Raw genomic sequence first — 17,781 nt, forward strand, 5'->3', positions numbered from 1 at the left:
GCAGAACTCGATTCACCTGATTCATATTAGCCCGATTAGCGAATTGAAATGAATTTTTATCTAACACACTTTTTACTTGCTTTATTCATCCAAATAGCAAACTCATCACCACTCAACTTCACCAACTCTGCTATGTCCCGTGCAGTATCTTGTTGTCAGTCTAATCTAGATCATGTGTAATTGAATGGAATAGATCCCTTTTGGACAAAGTGGAGTCAGATGCTGCAGTGACCACAGGTGTGAGAGGATCTACAATTGGCATCTGGTGTTATCTCTCTGCTTCCACTCCAAATAAAGTTACCTGTTGTTACCTGAACGTCAAATACTAAGAATGGGCGGCCTATGAAAGAATTAGTACTTTCATTAAGTATACTAAACCGGCTAATTGGGAATAGACAAACTGTAAAAAGCCCTCTGAGAAAGCCCCTCTCTAACCTTTGTTAGTAAGCTTTTCTGTAGCCTGCCTGTTGATGTATTTTCGGTTTGAACAGTGCACAACATGAAGAGACGGAACACTGGCGGCTTGTCACAATGCCCCCCGATGACATCACAATAGCGCTGCTGCCTAGAAAACAAGCTGCGCAGAAGAAGTTGTTCTTTGGGTGGGAGGGTGGGCTAGTGGAAGGAGGGGGCAATCTCTTTTTTTCCCGGGTGGTAGGGGGATGACAGGAGAAGGGAAGCGGGTGGTGAGAAAGGTACAGAGGGCAGGGTTTGGGGGCTGGGAAGGAAAGGGAAAAGATTAGGGTTTGGGGATGATGAAAGGGCTTTCTACGGGTAAGGATGGCAAAGGGTGGCAGTGACGGAAAGTCAGGCAACCTGTCCTGTCCGTCTTTTTGTATCGTGAATTGGAAAGACTGCAAGGGGGAGGGGAGTTGCTTGCGCCCTAAAGGAGGAGTTATTCAGATTCATTGCAGTGGGCGGCGGCTGCAAAACGCACCATTCTTCTTGTTTTTGCTCTGCAAAGCAGCCTTTTCAAGGGTTGGCTTGGGTGACAAAATGTCTTGTGTAGGCGTGGGTTTGTCTCCCTCTCGCTCTCTCTCCCTAAGATGTGTCCGGCATAGGCCAGGGTGCCACTCGAGGCCCAAACCAATTCTGGTTATCGCTTCTCGGCCTTTTGGCTAAGATCAAGTGTAGTATCTGTTCTTATCAGTTTAATATCTGATACGTCCCCTATCTGGGGACCATATATTAAATGGATTTTTAGAACAGGGAGATGGAAAAAGAGCTTGCTCTGTCCACTCCACGCATTGACCTGGTATTGCAGTACCTCCAGGAACGGTGCACCCCTTCTTAACCCAGTTTCCAAAAGCAGAACTCGATTCACCTGATTCATATTAGCCCGATTAGCGAATTGAAATGAATTTTTATCTAACACACTTTTTACTTGCTTTATTCATCCAAATAGCAAACTCATCACCACTCAACTTCACCAACTCTGCTATGTCCCGTGCAGTATCTTGTTGTCAGTCTAATCTAGATCATGTGTAATTGAATGGAATAGATCCCTTTTGGACAAAGTGGAGTCAGATGCTGCAGTGACCACAGGTGTGAGAGGATCTACAATTGGCATCTGGTGTTATCTCTCTGCTTCCACTCCAAATAAAGTTACCTGTTGTTACCTGAACGTCAAATACTAAGAATGGGCGGCCTATGAAAGAATTAGTACTTTCATTAAGTATACTAAACCGGCTAATTGGGAATAGACAAACTGTAAAAAGCCCTCTGAGAAAGCCCCTCTCTAACCTTTGTTAGTAAGCTTTTCTGTAGCCTGCCTGTTGATGTATTTTCGGTTTGAACAGTGCACAACATGAAGAGACGGAACACTGGCGGCTTGTCACAATGCCCCCCGATGACATCACAATAGCGCTGCTGCCTAGAAAACAAGCTGCGCAGAAGAAGTTGTTCTTTGGGTGGGAGGGTGGGCTAGTGGAAGGAGGGGGCAATCTCTTTTTTTCCCGGGTGGTAGGGGGATGACAGGAGAAGGGAAGCGGGTGGTGAGAAAGGTACAGAGGGCAGGGTTTGGGGGCTGGGAAGGAAAGGGAAAAGATTAGGGTTTGGGGATGATGAAAGGGCTTTCTACGGGTAAGGATGGCAAAGGGTGGCAGTGACGGAAAGTCAGGCAACCTGTCCTGTCCGTCTTTTTGTATCGTGAATTGGAAAGACTGCAAGGGGGAGGGGAGTTGCTTGCGCCCTAAAGGAGGAGTTATTCAGATTCATTGCAGTGGGCGGCGGCTGCAAAACGCACCATTCTTCTTGTTTTTGCTCTGCAAAGCAGCCTTTTCAAGGGTTGGCTTGGGTGACAAAATGTCTTGTGTAGGCGTGGGTTTGTCTCCCTCTCGCTCTCTCTCCCTAAGATGTGTCCGGCATAGGCCAGGGTGCCACTCGAGGCCCAAACCAATTCTGGTTATCGCTTCTCGGCCTTTTGGCTAAGATCAAGTGTAGTATCTGTTCTTATCAGTTTAATATCTGATACGTCCCCTATCTGGGGACCATATATTAAATGGATTTTTAGAACAGGGAGATGGAAAAAGAGCTTGCTCTGTCCACTCCACGCATTGACCTGGTATTGCAGTACCTCCAGGAACGGTGCACCCCTTCTTAACCCAGTTTCCAAAAGCAGAACTCGATTCACCTGATTCATATTAGCCCGATTAGCGAATTGAAATGAATTTTTATCTAACACACTTTTTACTTGCTTTATTCATCCAAATAGCAAACTCATCACCACTCAACTTCACCAACTCTGCTATGTCCCGTGCAGTATCTTGTTGTCAGTCTAATCTAGATCATGTGTAATTGAACGGAATAGATCCCTTTTGGACAAAGTGGAGTCAGATGCTGCAGTGACCACAGGTGTGAGAGGATCTACAATTGGCATCTGGTGTTATCTCTCTGCTTCCACTCCAAATAAAGTTACCTGTTGTTACCTGAACGTCAAATACTAAGAATGGGCGGCCTATGAAAGAATTAGTACTTTCATTAAGTATACTAAACCGGCTAATTGGGAATAGACAAACTGTAAAAAGCCCTCTGAGAAAGCCCCTCTCTAACCTTTGTTAGTAAGCTTTTCTGTAGCCTGCCTGTTGATGTATTTTCGGTTTGAACAGTGCACAACATGAAGAGACGGAACACTGGCGGCTTGTCACAATGCCCCCCGATGACATCACAATAGCGCTGCTGCCTAGAAAACAAGCTGCGCAGAAGAAGTTGTTCTTTGGGTGGGAGGGTGGGCTAGTGGAAGGAGGGGGCAATCTCTTTTTTTCCCGGGTGGTAGGGGGATGACAGGAGAAGGGAAGCGGGTGGTGAGAAAGGTACAGAGGGCAGGGTTTGGGGGCTGGGAAGGAAAGGGAAAAGATTAGGGTTTGGGGATGATGAAAGGGCTTTCTACGGGTAAGGATGGCAAAGGGTGGCAGTGACGGAAAGTCAGGCAACCTGTCCTGTCCGTCTTTTTGTATCGTGAATTGGAAAGACTGCAAGGGGGAGGGGAGTTGCTTGCGCCCTAAAGGAGGAGTTATTCAGATTCATTGCAGTGGGCGGCGGCTGCAAAACGCACCATTCTTCTTGTTTTTGCTCTGCAAAGCAGCCTTTTCAAGGGTTGGCTTGGGTGACAAAATGTCTTGTGTAGGCGTGGGTTTGTCTCCCTCTCGCTCTCTCTCCCTAAGATGTGTCCGGCATAGGCCAGGGTGCCACTCGAGGCCCAAACCAATTCTGGTTATCGCTTCTCGGCCTTTTGGCTAAGATCAAGTGTAGTATCTGTTCTTATCAGTTTAATATCTGATACGTCCCCTATCTGGGGACCATATATTAAATGGATTTTTAGAACAGGGAGATGGAAAAAGAGCTTGCTCTGTCCACTCCACGCATTGACCTGGTATTGCAGTACCTCCAGGAACGGTGCACCCCTTCTTAACCCAGTTTCCAAAAGCAGAACTCGATTCACCTGATTCATATTAGCCCGATTAGCGAATTGAAATGAATTTTTATCTAACACACTTTTTACTTGCTTTATTCATCCAAATAGCAAACTCATCACCACTCAACTTCACCAACTCTGCTATGTCCCGTGCAGTATCTTGTTGTCAGTCTAATCTAGATCATGTGTAATTGAATGGAATAGATCCCTTTTGGACAAAGTGGAGTCAGATGCTGCAGTGACCACAGGTGTGAGAGGATCTACAATTGGCATCTGGTGTTATCTCTCTGCTTCCACTCCAAATAAAGTTACCTGTTGTTACCTGAACGTCAAATACTAAGAATGGGCGGCCTATGAAAGAATTAGTACTTTCATTAAGTATACTAAACCGGCTAATTGGGAATAGACAAACTGTAAAAAGCCCTCTGAGAAAGCCCCTCTCTAACCTTTGTTAGTAAGCTTTTCTGTAGCCTGCCTGTTGATGTATTTTCGGTTTGAACAGTGCACAACATGAAGAGACGGAACACTGGCGGCTTGTCACAATGCCCCCCGATGACATCACAATAGCGCTGCTGCCTAGAAAACAAGCTGCGCAGAAGAAGTTGTTCTTTGGGTGGGAGGGTGGGCTAGTGGAAGGAGGGGGCAATCTCTTTTTTTCCCGGGTGGTAGGGGGATGACAGGAGAAGGGAAGCGGGTGGTGAGAAAGGTACAGAGGGCAGGGTTTGGGGGCTGGGAAGGAAAGGGAAAAGATTAGGGTTTGGGGATGATGAAAGGGCTTTCTACGGGTAAGGATGGCAAAGGGTGGCAGTGACGGAAAGTCAGGCAACCTGTCCTGTCCGTCTTTTTGTATCGTGAATTGGAAAGACTGCAAGGGGGAGGGGAGTTGCTTGCGCCCTAAAGGAGGAGTTATTCAGATTCATTGCAGTGGGCGGCGGCTGCAAAACGCACCATTCTTCTTGTTTTTGCTCTGCAAAGCAGCCTTTTCAAGGGTTGGCTTGGGTGACAAAATGTCTTGTGTAGGCGTGGGTTTGTCTCCCTCTCGCTCTCTCTCCCTAAGATGTGTCCGGCATAGGCCAGGGTGCCACTCGAGGCCCAAACCAATTCTGGTTATCGCTTCTCGGCCTTTTGGCTAAGATCAAGTGTAGTATCTGTTCTTATCAGTTTAATATCTGATACGTCCCCTATCTGGGGACCATATATTAAATGGATTTTTAGAACAGGGAGATGGAAAAAGAGCTTGCTCTGTCCACTCCACGCATTGACCTGGTATTGCAGTACCTCCAGGAACGGTGCACCCCTTCTTAACCCAGTTTCCAAAAGCAGAACTCGATTCACCTGATTCATATTAGCCCGATTAGCGAATTGAAATGAATTTTTATCTAACACACTTTTTACTTGCTTTATTCATCCAAATAGCAAACTCATCACCACTCAACTTCACCAACTCTGCTATGTCCCGTGCAGTATCTTGTTGTCAGTCTAATCTAGATCATGTGTAATTGAATGGAATAGATCCCTTTTGGACAAAGTGGAGTCAGATGCTGCAGTGACCACAGGTGTGAGAGGATCTACAATTGGCATCTGGTGTTATCTCTCTGCTTCCACTCCAAATAAAGTTACCTGTTGTTACCTGAACGTCAAATACTAAGAATGGGCGGCCTATGAAAGAATTAGTACTTTCATTAAGTATACTAAACCGGCTAATTGGGAATAGACAAACTGTAAAAAGCCCTCTGAGAAAGCCCCTCTCTAACCTTTGTTAGTAAGCTTTTCTGTAGCCTGCCTGTTGATGTATTTTCGGTTTGAACAGTGCACAACATGAAGAGACGGAACACTGGCGGCTTGTCACAATGCCCCCCGATGACATCACAATAGCGCTGCTGCCTAGAAAACAAGCTGCGCAGAAGAAGTTGTTCTTTGGGTGGGAGGGTGGGCTAGTGGAAGGAGGGGGCAATCTCTTTTTTTCCCGGGTGGTAGGGGGATGACAGGAGAAGGGAAGCGGGTGGTGAGAAAGGTACAGAGGGCAGGGTTTGGGGGCTGGGAAGGAAAGGGAAAAGATTAGGGTTTGGGGATGATGAAAGGGCTTTCTACGGGTAAGGATGGCAAAGGGTGGCAGTGACGGAAAGTCAGGCAACCTGTCCTGTCCGTCTTTTTGTATCGTGAATTGGAAAGACTGCAAGGGGGAGGGGAGTTGCTTGCGCCCTAAAGGAGGAGTTATTCAGATTCATTGCAGTGGGCGGCGGCTGCAAAACGCACCATTCTTCTTGTTTTTGCTCTGCAAAGCAGCCTTTTCAAGGGTTGGCTTGGGTGACAAAATGTCTTGTGTAGGCGTGGGTTTGTCTCCCTCTCGCTCTCTCTCCCTAAGATGTGTCCGGCATAGGCCAGGGTGCCACTCGAGGCCCAAACCAATTCTGGTTATCGCTTCTCGGCCTTTTGGCTAAGATCAAGTGTAGTATCTGTTCTTATCAGTTTAATATCTGATACGTCCCCTATCTGGGGACCATATATTAAATGGATTTTTAGAACAGGGAGATGGAAAAAGAGCTTGCTCTGTCCACTCCACGCATTGACCTGGTATTGCAGTACCTCCAGGAACGGTGCACCCCTTCTTAACCCAGTTTCCAAAAGCAGAACTCGATTCACCTGATTCATATTAGCCCGATTAGCGAATTGAAATGAATTTTTATCTAACACACTTTTTACTTGCTTTATTCATCCAAATAGCAAACTCATCACCACTCAACTTCACCAACTCTGCTATGTCCCGTGCAGTATCTTGTTGTCAGTCTAATCTAGATCATGTGTAATTGAATGGAATAGATCCCTTTTGGACAAAGTGGAGTCAGATGCTGCAGTGACCACAGGTGTGAGAGGATCTACAATTGGCATCTGGTGTTATCTCTCTGCTTCCACTCCAAATAAAGTTACCTGTTGTTACCTGAACGTCAAATACTAAGAATGGGCGGCCTATGAAAGAATTAGTACTTTCATTAAGTATACTAAACCGGCTAATTGGGAATAGACAAACTGTAAAAAGCCCTCTGAGAAAGCCCCTCTCTAACCTTTGTTAGTAAGCTTTTCTGTAGCCTGCCTGTTGATGTATTTTCGGTTTGAACAGTGCACAACATGAAGAGACGGAACACTGGCGGCTTGTCACAATGCCCCCCGATGACATCACAATAGCGCTGCTGCCTAGAAAACAAGCTGCGCAGAAGAAGTTGTTCTTTGGGTGGGAGGGTGGGCTAGTGGAAGGAGGGGGCAATCTCTTTTTTTCCCGGGTGGTAGGGGGATGACAGGAGAAGGGAAGCGGGTGGTGAGAAAGGTACAGAGGGCAGGGTTTGGGGGCTGGGAAGGAAAGGGAAAAGATTAGGGTTTGGGGATGATGAAAGGGCTTTCTACGGGTAAGGATGGCAAAGGGTGGCAGTGACGGAAAGTCAGGCAACCTGTCCTGTCCGTCTTTTTGTATCGTGAATTGGAAAGACTGCAAGGGGGAGGGGAGTTGCTTGCGCCCTAAAGGAGGAGTTATTCAGATTCATTGCAGTGGGCGGCGGCTGCAAAACGCACCATTCTTCTTGTTTTTGCTCTGCAAAGCAGCCTTTTCAAGGGTTGGCTTGGGTGACAAAATGTCTTGTGTAGGCGTGGGTTTGTCTCCCTCTCGCTCTCTCTCCCTAAGATGTGTCCGGCATAGGCCAGGGTGCCACTCGAGGCCCAAACCAATTCTGGTTATCGCTTCTCGGCCTTTTGGCTAAGATCAAGTGTAGTATCTGTTCTTATCAGTTTAATATCTGATACGTCCCCTATCTGGGGACCATATATTAAATGGATTTTTAGAACAGGGAGATGGAAAAAGAGCTTGCTCTGTCCACTCCACGCATTGACCTGGTATTGCAGTACCTCCAGGAACGGTGCACCCCTTCTTAACCCAGTTTCCAAAAGCAGAACTCGATTCACCTGATTCATATTAGCCCGATTAGCGAATTGAAATGAATTTTTATCTAACACACTTTTTACTTGCTTTATTCATCCAAATAGCAAACTCATCACCACTCAACTTCACCAACTCTGCTATGTCCCGTGCAGTATCTTGTTGTCAGTCTAATCTAGATCATGTGTAATTGAATGGAATAGATCCCTTTTGGACAAAGTGGAGTCAGATGCTGCAGTGACCACAGGTGTGAGAGGATCTACAATTGGCATCTGGTTTTATCTCTCTGCTTCCACTCCAAATAAAGTTACCTGTTGTTACCTGAACGTCAAATACTAAGAATGGGCGGCCTATGAAAGAATTAGTACTTTCATTAAGTATACTAAACCGGCTAATTGGGAATAGACAAACTGTAAAAAGCCCTCTGAGAAAGCCCCTCTCTAACCTTTGTTAGTAAGCTTTTCTGTAGCCTGCCTGTTGATGTATTTTCGGTTTGAACAGTGCACAACATGAAGAGACGGAACACTGGCGGCTTGTCACAATGCCCCCCGATGACATCACAATAGCGCTGCTGCCTAGAAAACAAGCTGCGCAGAAGAAGTTGTTCTTTGGGTGGGAGGGTGGGCTAGTGGAAGGAGGGGGCAATCTCTTTTTTTCCCGGGTGGTAGGGGGATGACAGGAGAAGGGAAGCGGGTGGTGAGAAAGGTACAGAGGGCAGGGTTTGGGGGCTGGGAAGGAAAGGGAAAAGATTAGGGTTTGGGGATGATGAAAGGGCTTTCTACGGGTAAGGATGGCAAAGGGTGGCAGTGACGGAAAGTCAGGCAACCTGTCCTGTCCGTCTTTTTGTATCGTGAATTGGAAAGACTGCAAGGGGGAGGGGAGTTGCTTGCGCCCTAAAGGAGGAGTTATTCAGATTCATTGCAGTGGGCGGCGGCTGCAAAACGCACCATTCTTCTTGTTTTTGCTCTGCAAAGCAGCCTTTTCAAGGGTTGGCTTGGGTGACAAAATGTCTTGTGTAGGCGTGGGTTTGTCTCCCTCTCGCTCTCTCTCCCTAAGATGTGTCCGGCATAGGCCAGGGTGCCACTCGAGGCCCAAACCAATTCTGGTTATCGCTTCTCGGCCTTTTGGCTAAGATCAAGTGTAGTATCTGTTCTTATCAGTTTAATATCTGATACGTCCCCTATCTGGGGACCATATATTAAATGGATTTTTAGAACAGGGAGATGGAAAAAGAGCTTGCTCTGTCCACTCCACGCATTGACCTGGTATTGCAGTACCTCCAGGAACGGTGCACCCCTTCTTAACCCAGTTTCCAAAAGCAGAACTCGATTCACCTGATTCATATTAGCCCGATTAGCGAATTGAAATGAATTTTTATCTAACACACTTTTTACTTGCTTTATTCATCCAAATAGCAAACTCATCACCACTCAACTTCACCAACTCTGCTATGTCCCGTGCAGTATCTTGTTGTCAGTCTAATCTAGATCATGTGTAATTGAATGGAATAGATCCCTTTTGGACAAAGTGGAGTCAGATGCTGCAGTGACCACAGGTGTGAGAGGATCTACAATTGGCATCTGGTGTTATCTCTCTGCTTCCACTCCAAATAAAGTTACCTGTTGTTACCTGAACGTCAAATACTAAGAATGGGCGGCCTATGAAAGAATTAGTACTTTCATTAAGTATACTAAACCGGCTAATTGGGAATAGACAAACTGTAAAAAGCCCTCTGAGAAAGCCCCTCTCTAACCTTTGTTAGTAAGCTTTTCTGTAGCCTGCCTGTTGATGTATTTTCGGTTTGAACAGTGCACAACATGAAGAGACGGAACACTGGCGGCTTGTCACAATGCCCCCCGATGACATCACAATAGCGCTGCTGCCTAGAAAACAAGCTGCGCAGAAGAAGTTGTTCTTTGGGTGGGAGGGTGGGCTAGTGGAAGGAGGGGGCAATCTCTTTTTTTCCCGGGTGGTAGGGGGATGACAGGAGAAGGGAAGCGGGTGGTGAGAAAGGTACAGAGGGCAGGGTTTGGGGGCTGGGAAGGAAAGGGAAAAGATTAGGGTTTGGGGATGATGAAAGGGCTTTCTACGGGTAAGGATGGCAAAGGGTGGCAGTGACGGAAAGTCAGGCAACCTGTCCTGTCCGTCTTTTTGTATCGTGAATTGGAAAGACTGCAAGGGGGAGGGGAGTTGCTTGCGCCCTAAAGGAGGAGTTATTCAGATTCATTGCAGTGGGCGGCGGCTGCAAAACGCACCATTCTTCTTGTTTTTGCTCTGCAAAGCAGCCTTTTCAAGGGTTGGCTTGGGTGACAAAATGTCTTGTGTAGGCGTGGGTTTGTCTCCCTCTCGCTCTCTCTCCCTAAGATGTGTCCGGCATAGGCCAGGGTGCCACTCGAGGCCCAAACCAATTCTGGTTATCGCTTCTCGGCCTTTTGGCTAAGATCAAGTGTAGTATCTGTTCTTATCAGTTTAATATCTGATACGTCCCCTATCTGGGGACCATATATTAAATGGATTTTCAGAACAGGGAGATGGAAAAAGAGCTTGCTCTGTCCACTCCACGCATTGACCTGGTATTGCAGTACCTCCAGGAACGGTGCACCCCTTCTTAACCCAGTTTCCAAAAGCAGAACTCGATTCACCTGATTCATATTAGCCCGATTAGCGAATTGAAATGAATTTTTATCTAACACACTTTTTACTTGCTTTATTCATCCAAATAGCAAACTCATCACCACTCAACTTCACCAACTCTGCTATGTCCCGTGCAGTATCTTGTTGTCAGTCTAATCTAGATCATGTGTAATTGAATGGAATAGATCCCTTTTGGACAAAGTGGAGTCAGATGCTGCAGTGACCACAGGTGTGAGAGGATCTACAATTGGCATCTGGTGTTATCTCTCTGCTTCCACTCCAAATAAAGTTACCTGTTGTTACCTGAACGTCAAATACTAAGAATGGGCGGCCTATGAAAGAATTAGTACTTTCATTAAGTATACTAAACCGGCTAATTGGGAATAGACAAACTGTAAAAAGCCCTCTGAGAAAGCCCCTCTCTAACCTTTGTTAGTAAGCTTTTCTGTAGCCTGCCTGTTGATGTATTTTCGGTTTGAACAGTGCACAACATGAAGAGACGGAACACTGGCGGCTTGTCACAATGCCCCCCGATGACATCACAATAGCGCTGCTGCCTAGAAAACAAGCTGCGCAGAAGAAGTTGTTCTTTGGGTGGGAGGGTGGGCTAGTGGAAGGAGGGGGCAATCTCTTTTTTTCCCGGGTGGTAGGGGGATGACAGGAGAAGGGAAGCGGGTGGTGAGAAAGGTACAGAGGGCAGGGTTTGGGGGCTGGGAAGGAAAGGGAAAAGATTAGGGTTTGGGGATGATGAAAGGGCTTTCTACGGGTAAGGATGGCAAAGGGTGGCAGTGACGGAAAGTCAGGCAACCTGTCCTGTCCGTCTTTTTGTATCGTGAATTGGAAAGACTGCAAGGGGGAGGGGAGTTGCTTGCGCCCTAAAGGAGGAGTTATTCAGATTCATTGCAGTGGGCGGCGGCTGCAAAACGCACCATTCTTCTTGTTTTTGCTCTGCAAAGCAGCCTTTTCAAGGGTTGGCTTGGGTGACAAAATGTCTTGTGTAGGCGTGGGTTTGTCTCCCTCTCGCTCTCTCTCCCTAAGATGTGTCCGGCATAGGCCAGGGTGCCACTCGAGGCCCAAACCAATTCTGGTTATCGCTTCTCGGCCTTTTGGCTAAGATCAAGTGTAGTATCTGTTCTTATCAGTTTAATATCTGATACGTCCCCTATCTGGGGACCATATATTAAATGGATTTTTAGAACAGGGAGATGGAAAAAGAGCTTGCTCTGTCCACTCCACGCATTGACCTGGTATTGCAGTACCTCCAGGAACGGTGCACCCCTTCTTAACCCAGTTTCCAAAAGCAGAACTCGATTCACCTGATTCATATTAGCCCGATTAGCGAATTGAAATAAATTTTTATCTAACACACTTTTTACTTGCTTTATTCATCCAAATAGCAAACTCATCACCACTCAACTTCACCAACTCTGCTATGTCCCGTGCAGTATCTTGTTGTCAGTCTAATCTAGATCATGTGTAATTGAATGGAATAGATCCCTTTTGGACAAAGTGGAGTCAGATGCTGCAGTGACCACAGGTGTGAGAGGATCTACAATTGGCATCTGGTGTTATCTCTCTGCTTCCACTCCAAATAAAGTTACCTGTTGTTACCTGAACGTCAAATACTAAGAATGGGCGGCCTATGAAAGAATTAGTACTTTCATTAAGTATACTAAACCGGCTAATTGGGAATAGACAAACTGTAAAAAGCCCTCTGAGAAAGCCCCTCTCTAACCTTTGTTAGTAAGCTTTTCTGTAGCCTGCCTGTTGATGTATTTTCGGTTTGAACAGTGCACAACATGAAGAGACGGAACACTGGCGGCTTGTCACAATGCCCCCCGATGACATCACAATAGCGCTGCTGCCTAGAAAACAAGCTGCGCAGAAGAAGTTGTTCTTTGGGTGGGAGGGTGGGCTAGTGGAAGGAGGGGGCAATCTCTTTTTTTCCCGGGTGGTAGGGGGATGACAGGAGAAGGGAAGCGGGTGGTGAGAAAGGTACAGAGGGCAGGGTTTGGGGGCTGGGAAGGAAAGGGAAAAGATTAGGGTTTGGGGATGATGAAAGGGCTTTCTACGGGTAAGGATGGCAAAGGGTGGCAGTGACGGAAAGTCAGGCAACCTGTCCTGTCCGTCTTTTTGTATCGTGAATTGGAAAGACTGCAAGGGGGAGGGGAGTTGCTTGCGCCCTAAAGGAGGAGTTATTCAGATTCATTGCAGTGGGCGGCGGCTGCAAAACGCACCATTCTTCTTGTTTTTGCTCTGCAAAGCAGCCTTTTCAAGGGTTGGCTTGGGTGACAAAATGTCTTGTGTAGGCGTGGGTTTGTCTCCCTCTCGCTCTCTCTCCCTAAGATGTGTCCGGCATAGGCCAGGGTGCCACTCGAGGCCCAAACCAATTCTGGTTATCGCTTCTCGGCCTTTTGGCTAAGATCAAGTGTAGTATCTGTTCTTATCAGTTTAATATCTGATACGTCCCCTATCTGGGGACCATATATTAAATGGATTTTTAGAACAGGGAGATGGAAAAAGAGCTTGCTCTGTCCACTCCACGCATTGACCTGGTATTGCAGTACCTCCAGGAACGGTGCACCCCTTCTTAACCCAGTTTCCAAAAGCAGAACTCGATTCACCTGATTCATATTAGCCCGATTAGCGAATTGAAATGAATTTTTATCTAACACACTTTTTACTTGCTTTATTCATCCAAATAGCAAACTCATCACCACTCAACTTCACCAACTCTGCTATGTCCCGTGCAGTATCTTGTTGTCAGTCTAATCTAGATCATGTGTAATTGAATGGAATAGATCCCTTTTGGACAAAGTGGAGTCAGATGCTGCAGTGACCACAGGTGTGAGAGGATCTACAATTGGCATCTGGTGTTATCTCTCTGCTTCCACTCCAAATAAAGTTACCTGTTGTTACCTGAACGTCAAATACTAAGAATGGGCGGCCTATGAAAGAATTAGTACTTTCATTAAGTATACTAAACCGGCTAATTGGGAATAGACAAACTGTAAAAAGCCCTCTGAGAAAGCCCCTCTCTAACCTTTGTTAGTAAGCTTTTCTGTAGCCTGCCTGTTGATGTATTTTCGGTTTGAACAGTGCACAACATGAAGAGACGGAACACTGGCGGCTTGTCACAATGCCCCCCGATGACATCACAATAGCGCTGCTGCCTAGAAAACAAGCTGCGCAGAAGAAGTTGTTCTTTGGGTGGGAGGGTGGGCTAGTGGAAGGAGGGGGCAATCTCTTTTTTTCCCGGGTGGTAGGGGGATGACAGGAGAAGGGAAGCGGGTGGTGAGAAAGGTACAGAGGGCAGGGTTTGGGGGCTGGGAAGGAAAGGGAAAAGATTAGGGTTTGGGGATGATGAAAGGGCTTTCTACGGGTAAGGATGGCAAAGGGTGGCAGTGACGGAAAGTCAGGCAACCTGTCCTGTCCGTCTTTTTGTATCGTGAATTGGAAAGACTGCAAGGGGGAGGGGAGTTGCTTGCGCCCTAAAGGAGGAGTTATTCAGATTCATTGCAGTGGGCGGCGGCTGCAAAACGCACCATTCTTCTTGTTTTTGCTCTGCAAAGCAGCCTTTTCAAGGGTTGGCTTGGGTGACAAAATGTCTTGTGTAGGCGTGGGTTTGTCTCCCTCTCGCTCTCTCTCCCTAAGATGTGTCCGGCATAGGCCAGGGTGCCACTCGAGGCCCAAACCAATTCTGGTTATCGCTTCTCGGCCTTTTGGCTAAGATCAAGTGTAGTATCTGTTCTTATCAGTTTAATATCTGATACGTCCCCTATCTGGGGACCATATATTAAATGGATTTTTAGAACAGGGAGATGGAAAAAGAGCTTGCTCTGTCCACTCCACGCATTGACCTGGTATTGCAGTACCTCCAGGAACGGTGCACCCCTTCTTAACCCAGTTTCCAAAAGCAGAACTCGATTCACCTGATTCATATTAGCCCGATTAGCGAATTGAAATGAATTTTTATCTAACACACTTTTTACTTGCTTTATTCATCCAAATAGCAAACTCATCACCACTCAACTTCACCAACTCTGCTATGTCCCGTGCAGTATCTTGTTGTCAGTCTAATCTAGATCATGTGTAATTGAATGGAATAGATCCCTTTTGGACAAAGTGGAGTCAGATGCTGCAGTGACCACAGGTGTGAGAGGATCTACAATTGGCATCTGGTGTTATCTCTCTGCTTCCACTCCAAATAAAGTTACCTGTTGTTACCTGAACGTCAAATACTAAGAATGGGCGGCCTATGAAAGAATTAGTACTTTCATTAAGTATACTAAACCGGCTAATTGGGAATAGACAAACTGTAAAAAGCCCTCTGAGAAAGCCCCTCTCTAACCTTTGTTAGTAAGCTTTTCTGTAGCCTGCCTGTTGATGTATTTTCGGTTTGAACAGTGCACAACATGAAGAGACGGAACACTGGCGGCTTGTCACAATGCCCCCCGATGACATCACAATAGCGCTGCTGCCTAGAAAACAAGCTGCGCAGAAGAAGTTGTTCTTTGGGTGGGAGGGTGGGCTAGTGGAAGGAGGGGGCAATCTCTTTTTTTCCCGGGTGGTAGGGGGATGACAGGAGAAGGGAAGCGGGTGGTGAGAAAGGTACAGAGGGCAGGGTTTGGGGGCTGGGAAGGAAAGGGAAAAGATTAGGGTTTGGGGATGATGAAAGGGCTTTCTACGGGTAAGGATGGCAAAGGGTGGCAGTGACGGAAAGTCAGGCAACCTGTCCTGTCTGTCTTTTTGTATCGTGAATTGGAAAGACTGCAAGGGGGAGGGGAGTTGCTTGCGCCCTAAAGGAGGAGTTATTCAGATTCATTGCAGTGGGCGGCGGCTGCAAAACGCACCATTCTTCTTGTTTTTGCTCTGCAAAGCAGCCTTTTCAAGGGTTGGCTTGGGTGACAAAATGTCTTGTGTAGGCGTGGGTTTGTCTCCCTCTCGCTCTCTCTCCCTAAGATGTGTCCGGCATAGGCCAGGGTGCCACTCGAGGCCCAAACCAATTCTGGTTATCGCTTCTCGGCCTTTTGGCTAAGATCAAGTGTAGTATCTGTTCTTATCAGTTTAATATCTGATACGTCCCCTATCTGGGGACCATATATTAAATGGATTTTTAGAACAGGGAGATGGAAAAAGAGCTTGCTCTGTCCACTCCACGCATTGACCTGGTATTCCAGTACCTCCAGGAACGGTGCACCCCTTCTTAACCCAGTTTCCAAAAGCAGAACTCGATTCACCTGATTCATATTAGCCCGATTAGCGAATTGAAATGAATTTTTATCTAACACACTTTTTACTTGCTTTATTCATCCAAATAGCAAACTCATCACCACTCAACTTCACCAACTCTGCTATGTCCCGTGCAGTATCTTGTTGTCAGTCTAATCTAGATCATGTGTAATTGAATGGAATAGATCCCTTTTGGACAAAGTGGAGTCAGATGCTGCAGTGACCACAGGTGTGAGAGGATCTACAATTGGCATCTGGTGTTATCTCTCTGCTTCCACTCCAAATAAAGTTACCTGTTGTTACCTGAACGTCAAATACTAAGAATGGGCGGCCTATGAAAGAATTAGTACTTTCATTAAGTATACTAAACCGGCTAATTGGGAATAGACAAACTGTAAAAAGCCCTCTGAGAAAGCCCCTCTCTAACCTTTGTTAGTAAGCTTTTCTGTAGCCTGCCTGTTGATGTATTTTCGGTTTGAACAGTGCACAACATGAAGAGACGGAACACTGGCGGCTTGTCACAATGCCCCCCGATGACATCACAATAGCGCTGCTGCCTAGAAAACAAGCTGCGCAGAAGAAGTTGTTCTTTGGGTGGGAGGGTGGGCTAGTGGAAGGAGGGGGCAATCTCTTTTTTTCCCGGGTGGTAGGGGGATGACAGGAGAAGGGAAGCGGGTGGTGAGAAAGGTACAGAGGGCAGGGTTTGGGGGCTGGGAAGGAAAGGGAAAAGATTAGGGTTTGGGGATGATGAAAGGGCTTTCTACGGGTAAGGATGGCAAAGGGTGGCAGTGACGGAAAGTCAGGCAACCTGTCCTGTCCGTCTTTTTGTATCGTGAATTGGAAAGACTGCAAGGGGGAGGGGAGTTGCTTGCGCCCTAAAGGAGGAGTTATTCAGATTCATTGCAGTGGGCGGCGGCTGCAAAACGCACCATTCTTCTTGTTTTTGCTCTGCAAAGCAGCCTTTTCAAGGGTTGGCTTGGGTGACAAAATGTCTTGTGTAGGCGTGGGTTTGTCTCCCTCTCGCTCTCTCTCCCTAAGATGTGTCCGGCATAGGCCAGGGTGCCACTCGAGGCCCAAACCAATTCTGGTTATCGCTTCTCGGCCTTTTGGCTAAGATCAAGTGTAGTCCCTTCATTGGGTTTGCCTTGGTCTTGGCTGGGAGGAGCCCGGGCTTGCACAACCGCCGGCCTCGGGGATTGTTGCGCCTTTTGGTGCTTACGTCCCCTTATGGCTGGTGGTTCCTGGGCTCGGGAGGCGATCACCTGCGGCTCTGCGCTTTTGTGTGGTGGCCGATGACCGTTTTCTGAAATTTGCGGATGAACTCTCATCTGTTCTTATCAGTTTAATATCTGATACGTCCCCTATCTGGGGACCATATATTAAATGGATTTTTAGAACAGGGAGATGGAAAAAGAGCTTGCTCTGTCCACTCCACGCATTGACCTGGTATTGCAGTACCTCCAGGAACGGTGCACCCCTTCTTAACCCAGTTTCCAAAAGCAGAACTCGATTCACCTGATTCATATTAGCCCGATTAGCGAATTGAAATGAATTTTTATCTAACACACTTTTTACTTGCTTTATTCATCCAAATAGCAAACTCATCACCACTCAACTTCACCAACTCTGCTATGTCCCATGCAGTATCTTGTTGTCAGTCTAATCTAGATCATGTGTAATTGAATGGAATAGATCCCTTTTGGACAAAGTGGAGTCAGATGCTGCAGTGACCACAGGTGTGAGAGGATCTACAATTGGCATCTGGTGTTATCTCTCTGCTTCCACTCCAAATAAAGTTACCTGTTGTTACCTGAACGTCAAATACTAAGAATGGGCGGCCTATGAAAGAATTAGTACTTTCATTAAGTATACTAAACCGGCTAATTGGGAATAGACAAACTGTAAAAAGCCCTCTGAGAAAGCCCCTCTCTAACCTTTGTTAGTAAGCTTTTCTGTAGCCTGCCTGTTGATGTATTTTCGGTTTGAACAGTGCACAACATGAAGAGACGGAACACTGGCGGCTTGTCACAATGCCCCCCGATGACATCACAATAGCGCTGCTGCCTAGAAAACAAGC

At 46.7% G+C, this 17,781-nt stretch overlaps 13 non-coding genes across 13 annotated transcripts; all 13 read left to right on the forward strand.

The window, feature by feature from the left end:
- Positions 1-1,098: 1,098 nt before the first annotated feature.
- Positions 1,099-1,289, forward strand: LOC142286983 (U2 spliceosomal RNA). Its single transcript, XR_012748013.1, has one exon. It is a non-coding gene; the product is annotated as a U2 spliceosomal RNA (small nuclear RNA).
- A 1,117-nt stretch (positions 1,290-2,406) lies between these two features.
- LOC142286984 (U2 spliceosomal RNA) lies at positions 2,407-2,597 on the forward strand. The gene has a single exon (XR_012748014.1). It is a non-coding gene; the product is annotated as a U2 spliceosomal RNA (small nuclear RNA).
- A 1,117-nt stretch (positions 2,598-3,714) lies between these two features.
- LOC142286986 (U2 spliceosomal RNA) lies at positions 3,715-3,905 on the forward strand. The gene has a single exon (XR_012748016.1). It is a non-coding gene; the product is annotated as a U2 spliceosomal RNA (small nuclear RNA).
- A 1,117-nt stretch (positions 3,906-5,022) lies between these two features.
- LOC142286987 (U2 spliceosomal RNA) lies at positions 5,023-5,213 on the forward strand. Its single transcript, XR_012748017.1, has one exon. It is a non-coding gene; the product is annotated as a U2 spliceosomal RNA (small nuclear RNA).
- A 1,117-nt stretch (positions 5,214-6,330) lies between these two features.
- On the forward strand, positions 6,331-6,521 carry LOC142286988 (U2 spliceosomal RNA). The gene has a single exon (XR_012748018.1). It is a non-coding gene; the product is annotated as a U2 spliceosomal RNA (small nuclear RNA).
- Positions 6,522-7,638: 1,117 nt separating this feature from the next.
- On the forward strand, positions 7,639-7,829 carry LOC142286990 (U2 spliceosomal RNA). Its single transcript, XR_012748019.1, has one exon. It is a non-coding gene; the product is annotated as a U2 spliceosomal RNA (small nuclear RNA).
- Positions 7,830-8,946: 1,117 nt separating this feature from the next.
- On the forward strand, positions 8,947-9,137 carry LOC142286991 (U2 spliceosomal RNA). Its single transcript, XR_012748020.1, has one exon. It is a non-coding gene; the product is annotated as a U2 spliceosomal RNA (small nuclear RNA).
- A 1,117-nt stretch (positions 9,138-10,254) lies between these two features.
- LOC142286966 (U2 spliceosomal RNA) lies at positions 10,255-10,445 on the forward strand. The gene has a single exon (XR_012748001.1). It is a non-coding gene; the product is annotated as a U2 spliceosomal RNA (small nuclear RNA).
- Positions 10,446-11,562: 1,117 nt separating this feature from the next.
- On the forward strand, positions 11,563-11,753 carry LOC142286992 (U2 spliceosomal RNA). The gene has a single exon (XR_012748021.1). It is a non-coding gene; the product is annotated as a U2 spliceosomal RNA (small nuclear RNA).
- A 1,117-nt stretch (positions 11,754-12,870) lies between these two features.
- Positions 12,871-13,061, forward strand: LOC142286993 (U2 spliceosomal RNA). The gene has a single exon (XR_012748022.1). It is a non-coding gene; the product is annotated as a U2 spliceosomal RNA (small nuclear RNA).
- A 1,117-nt stretch (positions 13,062-14,178) lies between these two features.
- LOC142286994 (U2 spliceosomal RNA) lies at positions 14,179-14,369 on the forward strand. Its single transcript, XR_012748023.1, has one exon. It is a non-coding gene; the product is annotated as a U2 spliceosomal RNA (small nuclear RNA).
- Positions 14,370-15,486: 1,117 nt separating this feature from the next.
- LOC142286964 (U2 spliceosomal RNA) lies at positions 15,487-15,677 on the forward strand. Its single transcript, XR_012747999.1, has one exon. It is a non-coding gene; the product is annotated as a U2 spliceosomal RNA (small nuclear RNA).
- Positions 15,678-16,999: 1,322 nt separating this feature from the next.
- On the forward strand, positions 17,000-17,184 carry LOC142286971 (U2 spliceosomal RNA). The gene has a single exon (XR_012748005.1). It is a non-coding gene; the product is annotated as a U2 spliceosomal RNA (small nuclear RNA).
- The last annotated feature ends 597 nt before the right edge of the window (positions 17,185-17,781 follow it).

The sequence above is a fragment of the Anomaloglossus baeobatrachus genome, unplaced genomic scaffold (genome assembly GCF_048569485.1).
Source record: "Anomaloglossus baeobatrachus isolate aAnoBae1 unplaced genomic scaffold, aAnoBae1.hap1 Scaffold_703, whole genome shotgun sequence".
Taxonomy (NCBI): Eukaryota; Metazoa; Chordata; class Amphibia; order Anura; family Aromobatidae; genus Anomaloglossus; species Anomaloglossus baeobatrachus.